Source organism: Struthio camelus, chromosome Z (genome assembly GCF_040807025.1).
Source record: "Struthio camelus isolate bStrCam1 chromosome Z, bStrCam1.hap1, whole genome shotgun sequence".
Taxonomy (NCBI): domain Eukaryota; kingdom Metazoa; phylum Chordata; class Aves; order Struthioniformes; family Struthionidae; genus Struthio; species Struthio camelus.
Genome location: NC_090982.1, coordinates 13,213,333 through 13,225,982, shown reverse-complemented (window position 1 = coordinate 13,225,982; position 12,650 = coordinate 13,213,333). Strand labels below are relative to the sequence as shown.

The window sequence follows — 12,650 nt, the reverse complement described above, 5'->3', positions numbered from 1 at the left end:
CACAGGAGGGGACATGTGAGGAGATGTGTCAAAAGACATGAGAGGGGAAAAGGGAGGCGGAAGTGGAGGAGACATGTGGAAGGGGGTGTTGTGGGGAACACGGATGGGGACACGATCTGGCCAGGAGGTGCTCCGCACCAGAGGAAGGATGTCGCTGAGGGGGCTGCAGCCCATGGGGCTCCCATGCTAGGGCAGGGACACCGCTAAGGGACTGTGGCCTTGGGGACCTATGCTGGGGTAGGTGCGCAGTAAGAGGGAAGGAATAGAGGAGGAAAATGGGTAAGAAGCAAGGAGCAGCAGAAAGAAACCGTCATGCACGGGCTGCGATGTCCTGCACTGGCCACAATGTTTTGCACCACCTGTCAGCTCACCAAAGGGATCGGGATAGACCGGGCATCACATACGGCCAAAGCAAGGGAAGCTGAGACCACGAAGTGGGGAAGAGAGGTGCTTATTGCAAGTTGAGCCTGGAGAAAGGAGAGGAAAGATGTTTCCCTAAATGTTTGTTTAATTGTTTTTCTTTTTTCTTTTTTCTTTTTTTCTCAGTACCCGAACCAATAATTAAAAATGTGTGTTAATTGGTGATAAATTAAATCAGACAAAATTCCCCAAGTCAGGACTGCTTTGCCCATGACAGACCTGGCAAACCTTCCTTATTCCACAGCACACACATTCCAGCAATGTTTGCTGTGCATTTAAGACTTGAGAGGTAAAAAATTCTCTGAGGAATCTCTAGGAGCTGCATGTGCTCATCCACTCTGAAAACAAAACCACCCACATACAAACACAGTCAGTGTAGGAGATTGTGATACTTGGAGTCTATCCCTGTCTTGGCTATATACTTGCTGTGTGTACAGACTAGCCACCGGACCTTTCCATGCCCCCTTCCCTTGTCATCCTTTTCATGTCACGTCCATTTGCCAGGGCTGATGCCACTGTCAGGCAACCAAGAAAACGGAAAAGCTGAAAAATGCTATCCACTCATGCACAAGCATGGGTCCCACCATCTTACAGGTACTTTAGCAGGACAAACCGAATTAAACAGTCTATTTGTTTCTTATGAACAGCTGCGTGTTGATTGCTTTATTGGAAGATGGTATTCAAATGCTTTAACAGTTGACACAGACACTCGTTTCCAGAATTTAAAAAATCCACCCTTGTGCTGTTGTTGTTGAAAAAACACTTTCGTTAAGCAGAGGAAAGACACCGTTTAGCAGGTAAGAAGACACTGTTAGCAGTGTCTGCTCTTTGGCATTCACTTAATTGGCCAAGAAGGCCAATGGTCTCCTGGGGTGCATGAGGCAGAGTGTTGCCAGCAGGCGGAGGGAGGTGATCCTGCCCCTCTCCTCAGCCCTGGGGAGGCCTCACCTGGAGTGCTGTGTCCAGTTCTGGGCTCCCCAGTACAAGAGAGACGTGGCGCTCCTGGAGAGAGTGCAGCAGAGGGCTACCAAGAGGATTAGAGGGCTGGAGCACCTCTCCTAGGAAGAAAGACTGCGAGAGCTGGGCCTGTTCAGCCTGGAGAAGAGGAGACTGAGAGGCGATCTCATCAACGTGTGTAAGTATCTGAAGTGGGGGTGTCAAGAGGATGGGGCCAGACTCTTCTCCGTGGTGTCCAGTGATAGAATGAGAGGCAATGGGCAGTTACTGAAACATAGGAAGGTCCATCTGAACATGAGGAAAAACTTCTTCACTGCGAGGGTGACAGAGCACTGCACCAGGTTGCCCAGAGAGGTAGTGGAGTCTCCTTCCCTGGAGATATTCAGAACCCGCCTGGACGTGATCCTGGGCAATATGCTCTAGAGGACCCTGCTTGAGCAGGGGGGTTGGACTAGATGATCTCCAGAGGTCCCTTCCAACCTCAACGATTCTGTGATTCTGTGATTAACACTTGTTCTCACTGATGTCAGGCCACTACATCTATGCTGAAATTATTTATTTTACAGTTCAGAATTATGATCCAGTAAATGTTAGAAAATGTATAAAGACTGGCAGCTATGCTATATGGTGAAAATAAACACAGCTACATTTATACATTGCAGACTCAACTTTTCTTTCAGATTTACATGCAGAAGAAAGTACAACCAAAGTGAGTCCATTTAAGTGAATGGAGTTAAGCAGCAGTTGTACCCAGGAAACTGAGATCAGAACCTGGATCTCTGTATTTCGTGCAGGCCTGAGCCCCTCCAGGACGTGGTGGCAAGGGAAGCAGCTTGGGTCACTTCCAAAATGTATGTTTCAGCTTGTACTCAGTGAAGAAGGGTGTGCATTTCTGATTTGAATATTTGCTGCTATCTGTGAGACACCAGTGGATAATTCTATTCCAAATTGCGATTACTCTGAGATCTTTGGAGTTTTCTTTCAGGTGTTTTTAGTTCTTTGCTTCTCAAGAAAATACAATGGTGATGGGCTGAGAATTGAAATACAAGTCAGGAAACTTGAAGGTATAGTTCCCTTGGCCATCATATATCATCCAGATTGCTCACATTAAGGCAGCATACACCGTAACATGACGGACTTTACTGCAAATGAGGAATGGTGGTGCATTGTGTTCGTAGTAAGAACTGTCACTTGAAGAGTTGCCTGGTCTTTGTTTTCATTCTTTAGAGCATTTTATGCATTGCAAATGCACTGCTAGGCTCTCACAGATTGCACTGCAGTGTTTTTATGTGCTCCTGCCATGTACCAAGCAAAGATTTTCGAAGGGGATATGTGAAGGGTGATGTGTTTCTAGGGGAGCAGTCCATCTGCGACACCTTAACCCATCTGAGAGGATTTAATAAATGCCAACCTCAGTAACACAAGCCATTTCTCAGGGAGCTAAAACAATGCCATCCGGTATATATCCCGCATTTGAAGCGAATCAAGTTGGGCCCTGTGAACTTTTGAAAATAAGTTGCGATTCCTTAAAAAAAAAAAAAAAAAAAAGTTTGTGAGTGGTTGACCCATTCCTTTCAAGAACGGGCACAGCGGAGCTCATTGCTGCTCAGGGATAATTATCAAAGCGTCACCTCCTAAAAACCCCTCGCCCCGACCGAGGCAGTTACCTGGAAGAGCCCCGCTCCCCCGCGCAGACCCGGCCAGGCGGCCAAGGACCGGCGGCGGCGGTGGCGGCGGCGACAGCAGCAGCAGCAGCAGCAGCAGCAGCAGCAGCAGCAGCAGCAGCAGCAGCAGCAGCAGCAGCAGCAGCAGCAGCAGCAGCAGCCGCCGTGGGCGAGGGCGCTCGTCGGCGGGTGCACCAAGGGGCGGGCGAGCGGGCGGTCCCTATAAGAGGCGGTTGCGGGCGCGGGCGGCGGCAGCGGGGCCGGCGCCGGGGCCGGGAGCGGAGCGCGGTGCGGAGCGGAGCGCGGTGCGGTGGTGGAGCGCGGAGGAGCGCGGAGCAGGCGCTGGGCGGGCGGGCGGGCTGGCGGCTGGTTCCCCGGCTCCCCGCGGCGCGGAGGTAGGCAGCGGCGCCGGGGTGCGCTCCGCACCGCTCATCCTCCGCCGGCGGAAAAGCGAGCTAAAACTGCCGGGTGGCGGGAGAAAACTTTCTGCGGCGCGGCCCGTTGTGCGCTATTCATTAATTTTTTTTTTTTTCCTTCTTCCCCCCCCCCCCCCAATTTTATTCTGTTTTGTTTTATCGCGGGCCAAGCAAGTCGATTTGGCTTGGCGGCGCTGGCGGAGGGAGGGTGGCTCTGGCCGGCGGTGCCGGGTCCTGGGAGATAACGGGACGGTTCCCATGGCTCGGGCAGCGGCGCGGCGCCCGTGGGAGCCGGGGATGGACGGGGCTGTAACAGCGAGGGTCGGTCCGGCTGCCTGCGCTGCCTGCGCGAGGAGCAGGAGCTTAAACCGCCTGCAGGGAGAGTGCGCTTCGGCACGGCAGGCTGTTGGGAGGTCTGCGCTGCTGCATTGTAACCTGTCGTCAGCCCTCTTACAGCATCCTGCTGCTTTCGTTTTTGGAGATGTGTAACTGTCCCAAATATATACCAAAGGAGATCGAGGCTCCGGCTCTGAATTAAAAACTCCTATGAAGACAGTATTTTTATGCCTAACTTAAAACATAGACTAACCTCTTCCTTTCCCTGCCCTCCCCCCGGTGCTGGGATTGCTTTCTTCTCTTAGACTTTAAGGCTGTGTGCATAAATAAACTTCCTCAGGTGATCAAAGTTCAGTGTGTTGGACTAGACCTTCTTGAAGCCAGAGAGATTCGAGCATCTGTTTACATCCGTAGCTAGAGCGGAGCCAGAAGAGGAGGTGAACTTGAGTATTGATATAGATTAATACATTAAAATTCAGCAAAGAGGCGGCCTTTGAAAATATGCCAGTGTTTGTACCACAGAGAAGAGACCTGTCTTGGTGATGATCCATTAACAGCAGATGGTCAAGCTTCCTGTCTTAAGGCTTTTATAATTGAGCAACCTTACTTAATTTTGAAAGGGGATTAGGCTTATAAACATTCAGTGCAAATGCTTTTTGTGTTTAGCCCTTGTGGCATGCTTTTCCTTTCAAACAAGTGGAAATGGCTGTGTATGATGAGATGTCTCATAACCTACAGATTTTTGTGTGATTCTGTGATGCCCCTGCAGGCTATTAAGATAAACGGGTACTACCTTTGATTGTTTACCGTCTCACAGATATAACAGATATAAATGGTGTTGGTGGCTCATTACCATTCATTGTGTTAACTGGAGTTTTAACATGTAAATGTGGTGCTATACAGTCTGTATCTGGTATGCTTTGGACAACTGAGGGCAAGAATATGATGCCTCCACTAATGACATGGAAAACAAGAGATGTGTGAGAGAATTTAAACTGAACTTTTAAAGGGATATATTCGCAACATTAATGTATTGCTCCTTTTATGGTCACTGCAGGCACTTTGGGAGACATTTGCTGACCTCTGGATTGCAAGAGGTCATAACGGCTCTCTTCTAGGATTAGTATGTAATAATCAGCCCAAGCAGCCTAGCCACAAACATTCACAGTAATTTTCCCTTAATATATTTCTGCTTAAGTTCACTTACCCATATGATATTTGTGTGTGTGTGGAGAAGGGCACCTCAAGTGCAGCTACATATGAGATTTTTGCCTTTACAAAAATCATGGCAATGTTTTGGATATCTGTTCCAAGCTTTGTCCAAATACGGCTGCCTAGTAATGCAAGCAGATCTGTTGCAAATTGCTTAATGGCCTTTTCACCCAGAGAAACTGAGGCTCTCTAATAAATAGATTTGGCACAGAGAACTGCTGGCAAACCTTGTTTGTAATGCCAAATTTATTTTCGAAAACTATTGTAGCTCATTGCTATTGACATAGGCGGCGATTTGGTCCAGCACCAAATGTGATAACGGCTGGCATAGGTAGCAGTGGCTCCTTGTGGACTGTTAAACTACAAAAAATTAAATGCCAAGAGTGGAAAAAGTTCTTAAGTAAAATTGAAATTTGGCCTTTGTTCTAGAAATAGTCTTTTCTCCAGTATTCCTGTAATTGAACTTCACCCCAGCTGTGTGAGGATAAAACAGTCCACTGTAATTCAGGAATAAACTCCAGTGACATGAGGAAAGCTCCTCAGGACCTTCCACACAGGGGTTGGGTTGGAGCATGTAATGCCTCATGCGTTAATCAGATACATTATACGCAGCTCAAAATGTGAGTCTTCCCTTGCCTTTCACCCCCCTGCAAGGCTGTTATCTCACCGGGGAGCTCACCTCACAAGAGTTAGACCCCCAAAACCAGGACAGGAGGAAGATCCCTCCTGAACTCATCCCTCAGTGGCTGAAGGCGATCAGCCCCGCCGCTGCTCATCACATGTGTTTCACCACGCAGGCACAATGTTTCTTAGGGTGTGGTTTCGTCATAATTTTAATCTGACATGATTGAAGGTTGTTGCAGAAGTCATGGACCTGCCTCTTCCCCCCCCCCCCCAACTGCCCGCTCTTTTCTCTATCCTGGGTGCTGGCACTGGAGCTCACTGATCCGGAGCGAGCGGTGGAAAATAATTCTCTTCTTGCTGGGGGGGGGAGTGTGTGTTGGTGTTTTTGTGTGTATGTGTTCCTCCCCCCCACCCCGGTCAGAGTTTTTCGTGAACACTGGTGCCAATGTAAAGATGATGGGAACAGAGCAGAAAAGGGAACAAGGCTACCACTTTCTTTTTGGCACCCTTGGTGCTTATACAGGCCTCACGAGCAGGGCAACACACCAAATCCTGAAATAAGTCCGGAGGCTACAACTAACCCAACGCCAGTGCTTTTCTGTTCTCTTGTAGGGTGCTGAGACTAGGATCAGGACCCGCTGTTTTACTGTGTGACACTTTTCCTTGTTCATCAGAGGCAGCTAAGGACTCTGCGCACTTTATCCAGGTGTAAGCTGCTATAAATTCATTCTCTTGAAGAGTGCTGCATGTTTTGCCAGCTGAGGGTTTGAATCCTGAACTCCTAAAAGTTGTCTGTGTGCTTACCCTACGCGTCTGCAGTTACTTATATTAAGAATAATATATTAGAATTATCATTGCCAGACTCTACTTGCAGTGTTGCACAGCAGAAGATCACCACAAAACATAAGAGATGAAAATATTGCCAATTCTGTAGCTGTATATCCCATACTTCTGTGTTGTACCAGAAGTCATATAACTCAAAGGAATTACCATGATTCAAACTACTGACTAGAATACTTAAAATAGCTATTCTTCCCCCCCTCCCCTCCATTAAGACAGTTTCTCTACAAAGGGTGGTGGTGAAGCTAGACCTATCTTTTTTAGCATTTGTTGCTGAACAAAAACAGGTGAGCTTGCCCCAAAAGGCTGCTGCTGCAGCCTCCCTAACATGACAGACTGACACTGTGGGGAAAAGCAGGAACATTGAGAACTTCATTCTTTTTGGATTATAAGAGCAAAAGCTTGAGCGCACAGATCATGACAAGAATGTACATCAGTTTGAATAGCATGAGCATCAATATGCAAGCAGACCTTTTTTTCTTCTGTTATTTTTTCGTAGGTGTGTTGCTTAGCAGGGTTCTGCTTAATCCAATAAGAGATTGGTTTGCGTTCTGTTAACTTTTATTAGGGCACGATTGGCATAGCACAGAAAAAAAGAGAGCAGAGGGGCGTTTCCAAGATTGTTCTGGTTTGGGCTAGATAAGAAGGTCGTTCTTTGGGAAAGAGCAAATAAAGTCAGAGCCTCTGGCCGCACAGTTCAGAGATCGCTCCAGAGGTCTCGCTTCCTTTTTCACGGACAGCAGGCGAGCAGCGCTGTGTAGAAGATGCAGAAGTGGCCAGAACCTATTACCACATGGGCTTGTGTGGCTCCTTGAAACAACCTAGAGCTTTACTAGCCCATTTCCCCCTGAAAGATTGTTTTCAGGAGCAAGGAACAAAACTATGCAATTAACACTCATTAACGATCTTGATTGCTAGCTTAGTAAACACCAAAATTCTGCCTTTTGGAAAGATGGAGGGTAGCAACGGTGATCTGGGTGGCAACTGCAGGACTAAGAAACAATAAAACCTGGTTTCCAGCACCTGTGCTCATCAGCCTTGGTGGCATCATGCCCGTTTCCTCTTATCTGCTTTCACCATTGTCATCCCGGTGAGATCATGAAAGTTTACACTCCTGCAAAGTAAAAGTGAAAGTGCTGTTTTTCTCACGTGCAGTGCTGTAAGGTATCTTTTTGAAGATCATTGACTCCGTTGCTAGCGTTAGCAACCCGGTTTTAAGGCCCAGGTTTTCAGATGTGGCATCTGCTTTTGCAGGTGAAATTTTATGCCTTCAAATGGAAAAAAAAAAAATCAAGCTCCCTCTTTTTTCTGAGAGATGTACCAGTGGGGAGCATACTGATGTTCTGGGGATGTATTGATGGCTATTCTTTGTCTCTTCCTCTTTTCTAATTAAGCTCCTGTAATGGGAGCTCTGCTATGACTGTCAGTGGAAACACACTTAGGACCGAACTGGAAAGGATTTTTTTTTTTCTAAAAAAGACTTCTCCAAATAAAAAAACAGCACCAACCTATCATGAGTGCACACATTTCTTTCTGTCAGCAGCACTGGAGGCAAATTTCAAAATCTAGTCTTCCCTTGAATTAAAAGGTTTCTGTTTCTTAAATTAAATTGATCTTATGTTTTAATTTTTATTCTACCAGAGAAAAAGCATCTAAAAATTTTTCAAGACAATGTTCTTTGTCATTTGTTTTCTTCATTTTTAAACATTTTAGCTATTTTAATAACTCTTTGCCCCATTAAATCAGAGTGGCAAATCTCACTGTCTTGTTTCCTAGCTCTCACAAACCTACACTGAAAGGTTTATCCTAATGAAAACAATAGGAGTTTCTCTAGTGTCATTGGAGAAATTGGGATTTGCTTCCTTCTAGCAGACTGACACAATCTCGTGTACACTGATTGTTTTCAGATTCCTTCAGACCTTATTTTTCACTTGGCTGCTGCTGCTGTTGTTCTCTTCGTTGCCATATCTTCCAACGCTTTGATCCCAGTTCTTGTGACATCCTCTTCATCTTCCGGACTGCTACAGCTTTCTCTCTGGTTGTATTCTTGTACAACACCAGACATAACTCCAATCAACTAGGTTGTGGGAGTACGCTTGGACTCCAGTGGAAGAGTTTGAGTGAGCACTATTAAGGATATCCTGAGCGCAACAATAAATACATAGTTTGGATTCTGTATTACTTCACTTGCAAATCTCTTCTGCTTTCTTTTCTGTCTTGCAAGCTTATTGGCCTTCCTTTTGGCACTTCATGCCACTTTTGCACCTACCTGGGGTGTCTTCATTTCTGGGTCAGAAGTAGACCACAGGTCTTCACCTCTGTGCTTGTTCCCTTGAAATTAATGGAACAAACTAACAGAACTTTGTCCTGAATTCTTCTGCATCATGATGCATAGCTTAGGATATGAACAGGATTTTGTCATCCTTGTCTCTTTTGGGTCAATCCATGTGCATGATATTAAATGCATATATTAGCCTACTTTGCATGTCTGTCATCTGCCTTGTTGATGTTAAGGACTGAAGCTTCAGCACTAGGCATATGAGTTGTACAGCTGGAGCTGAAAAATATAAAGTATGTGGAGCAACTGTTCCTCTGCAGATCAGGCAGAAAGGGGAAGCTTTTGCACACACTTTCTGCCAGCACACCCTGCTAGCTGCCCTGTGTGCACCTGCCGTGGCAGGGCACTCTGGCTTCATTCTTATCACCTTTGCCAATTATTTTCATATTCTTCCCTGAATAACTTCACAGGTAATGAGTTATTGAACTCTGTATCAAATGCCAAGATTGATCAGAAATTCATTCCTTCTCATAGTTGACACTCTTTGCTTTGTTTCAAAAGTACTTAGACATCTTTCTGTAGCTTTAGAGGATTTCTGATTTCCTCATGCATATAGTTAGAAGGTAGCAACATGGGAGCAGAAGACTTCTTGGTCTGTCTACTGCAATCTTTCAAAGATCCAGCCCTGCTCTCTGAACCACTCCAAACTATTTCCATTGCCTATTTTTTTTTCTTTTTTTTACAATGTCATTTCCTTACATTGTGGTAGAGGCTATTTCTTGGCTTATGTTTTTCTGCATAGTTTAGGAATTTTTTGGTTTCATCTGCTCTTATCTATACCTATGCTACAGCAATAATGTCAGTGCAGTTGTGTCAGTATGAGTCTTAACAAACAGCTTCTTCCTTATGCCAGTAAATCCCAAAGGCACTGTTGGGATGTTTCCTGTCATATAAAGCCATGTGGTGTTTGGCTTTTGCTTTTTTTACTAGATACATGTGCTGGTTCATGGCATGTTGGTCCCAGATGGCAAAAATCAAGAGGAAAATGACAGTGAAGTTTCCCTGGATGTTACAGGGTAGCCATACACCTCATACTGCAGTTTAGTTTTGTGCCAGGCACAGCTTGTCTTCTTTCGAAATCAAAAGCAAGCTACAAAAACTGAGATGATGTAGGAGAGGATATTCCCTCCAAAAAAAAAAAAAAAAAAGTCATAGTAAAGGTGATTCTGAAGCTGCAAGGCATGATAGCTTCACTCAGGAGAAAACAAAAAACCACCCCAACCCATTGTTAGAAATCCAAGGTATGAAAGACTAGTGTGCCACCTTCCAGATAGCTGTGGCTTCCCTGCAGGACATTCATATAACATGTGGAAGGTAACGTCCACATCTGACTTGTCTTGAAACTTCCTCCTCCCCCCACAGAAACACAGACTCACAGAATGGTTGAGGTTGGAAGGGACCTCTGGAGATCATCTAGTCCAACCTCCCTGCTCAAGCAGGGACCTCTAGAGCATATTGCCCAGGATCACGTCCAGACGGGTTTTGAATATCTCCAGGGAAGGAGACTCCACTACCTCTCTGGGCAACCTGGTGCAGTGCTCTGTCACCCTCACAGTGAAGAAGTTTTTTCTCAGGTTTAGGTGGACCTTCCTGTGGTTCAGTTTCTGCCCATTGCCTCTCATTCTATCACTGGACACCACGGCTGGCCCCATCCTCTTGACACTCCCCCTTCAGATACTTGTACACGTTGATGAGATCGCCTCTCAGTCTTCTCTTCTCCAGGCTGAACAGGCCCAACTCTCGCAGTCTTTCTTCCTAGGAGAGATGCTCCAGCCCTCTAATCATCTTTGTAGCCCCCTTTGTAAGTCATGTCCCCCCACACCCTTTCCATCATTTCGAATTGCAGTCGTCTCACTGATGACAACAGCATCACACGTGCTAATTGTTTTGTTCAACTATCAAAGGAAGCCCTTCATCATAATCTGGAAATTTTCACGTATGGGATATTACGGTCATGCTGACTGGATGCTCCAGCCACTCCACAGTAGGAACACACAGCACCGGTCAGCGTATATGTGTTAAGCCAGATCTGTGGTTGCTTTGCAAAGATACAGTGATTAAGTGACCAGGGTGTGCTCTGCTGGAGGTGATGTTCAAGAGTACATGTGGCTTGTCTAACTCCCTCTGAGCTTGTGGATTTCTTTTCCCGAAAGCTGATGAGGCTGATGATTTTCTTGGATGATCGCTGTCATCTTCCTCTTCCTGGAGGTTGCTGCCAAGCGGAAAAGTACCTTTATCAATGTGAAATGCTTCACCCCTTTTCCCACTTGCAAAGATATGTCCTTAAACAGAATGCGCCATCAGCTGCAAAAAGTGGCTGAGGCTGCGTAACAGTTTTTTGCAGACTGTGTGCTGTATACTGACTACACTACAGTTGCTCTCAGATCTAAACCTAATGGCGTGAATTGAGCTCAAATGCTGCAATTATTATTTCAGCAGGGATGTGTATTGTTTTTAAATTCTGCTACAGAGAGGAGCTCATTCTTTGAAAGCAAAAAAAAAAAAATCTAATATGGACTCTGGATATTTGGACATTGGTCATGATAAAGCATATCAGTTATTCAGTTAGTCTTCTGGGATCTCTGGAACCTTGCTTTTTTTTCTGTTTGCTTGCCCCAGAGAATGAACTAGATTTTTTGCCTTTTTCATTTAGGAAAGAGGGACATTCAGTATAATAGATGAAACACTTCAACTCTCTTGTTTCACAACTTTCAGTGGAAGTAGGGTCTTTTGTAAAACAGATGACTGCATTTCATCTTGCATGTTATACTTGACATTTAAGGAGCTTGTCTTGTTGAAGTGAATGCCTCCCAGATATGCTGTTTGGGGGGTCAGTTCAGCAATGGTGCAGGCAAATGCAGTGTCTTTCTTTGCAGCGGAGCTGCGCTTGTTTTCACCAATGAACCTTCTGAGCATGCCAGAAGTAATGAGAACCGGTTCTTATGGTCATTCTGGTAAGCGGATGTTGCTCACGTTGGAGCTGGGGCAGGTTTTCAATATAGCTTGTCATGCTATGTTACAGGGAAGTTGCTGAACACCGACCGTTTCTGAAAATGTGAGTTTGTATAGATACCTGAGTAGGCGTGAAGTACTTGGGAAGTCATGGTCCCATTTAAGTTATAGAGTACTTTGTAAGTCAGTGCTGAGGTCTTGGGGAAACTGTACCTTACGGCTTATTTCTAAGCAGTCGATACGGGCCACCAGTGCCCCAAACATGCCTCTTGGGAGTTCTCAACTTAGGGCCAGGGATTCAAGTACTCACGATTTCTTCATGTACTCTGAGCCAGGTCTTTCAAAATGATGGTCTCCCTGCTGGGTTGTTCATAGCTGGTCTTTCAAAAATGTTCTGCGCACAATACACTGACTTTTGAAAAATCCAACTGCTTCTGCTCAGTGCTCGGGTTAGATAGCTTTAGAAACCTCTTACAATTTTGACTGAATAGTAGGGATGCCAGATTTCTGCCCCTTACGTGACACTGGATTAGTTCCGACTCTTTAGGCTGGAACCTGGACCTTGCTCTGGCTTTGCGTAGTGCGGCAGGCAGAGCCTGATATTGTTACAAGACTATTAATTTATTAGCAGTAGTTAAAATAGGTGTTTTCTTGTCACCCTTTGCTAAAAGGGGCAGTTATTTTCCACCAGTTGTCTCTGATCTTCTGTGAGGTTGGGCTGCCTTAGAGAACAAAAGTCATTTTACAACGTTTACAATGTTTACAACAAGGACCCTGTGAATGGGTGAGATGCAATGTGTCTCAGTTTTGTTTAGATCAGAGATTGCAGATCACTAGCGGAAATCCATGGGAAAGTTTAATTGGCTTCCTAATCTTTTGGCACCACACTTA

General features: G+C 45.6%; 1 protein-coding gene and 1 long non-coding RNA gene across 5 annotated transcripts in view; one reads left to right on the top strand and one right to left on the bottom strand.

The window, feature by feature from the left end:
* Positions 1-1,068: 1,068 nt before the first annotated feature.
* On the bottom strand, positions 1,069-3,237 carry LOC138064502 (uncharacterized). Its single transcript, XR_011137761.1, has 2 exons — positions 3,045-3,237; positions 1,069-2,902 (listed from the first exon to the last, which is right to left on the bottom strand). It is a non-coding gene; the product is annotated as an uncharacterized lncRNA (long non-coding RNA).
* A 64-nt stretch (positions 3,238-3,301) lies between these two features.
* The window catches only part of ABCA1 (ATP binding cassette subfamily A member 1), a 99,482-nt gene continuing 90,133 nt past the window's right edge, over positions 3,302-12,650 (top strand). For 2 of the 4 annotated variants that reach the window (XM_068926689.1, XM_068926684.1), the window contains exon 1: positions 3,302-3,436. The gene's annotated coding sequence lies outside the window, so the exon portion shown is untranslated. Of the gene's footprint in view, positions 3,437-6,318; positions 6,338-12,650 lie in introns of those variants that run through there. The other 2 variants (XM_068926688.1, XM_068926687.1) reach the window with 2 other exon arrangements.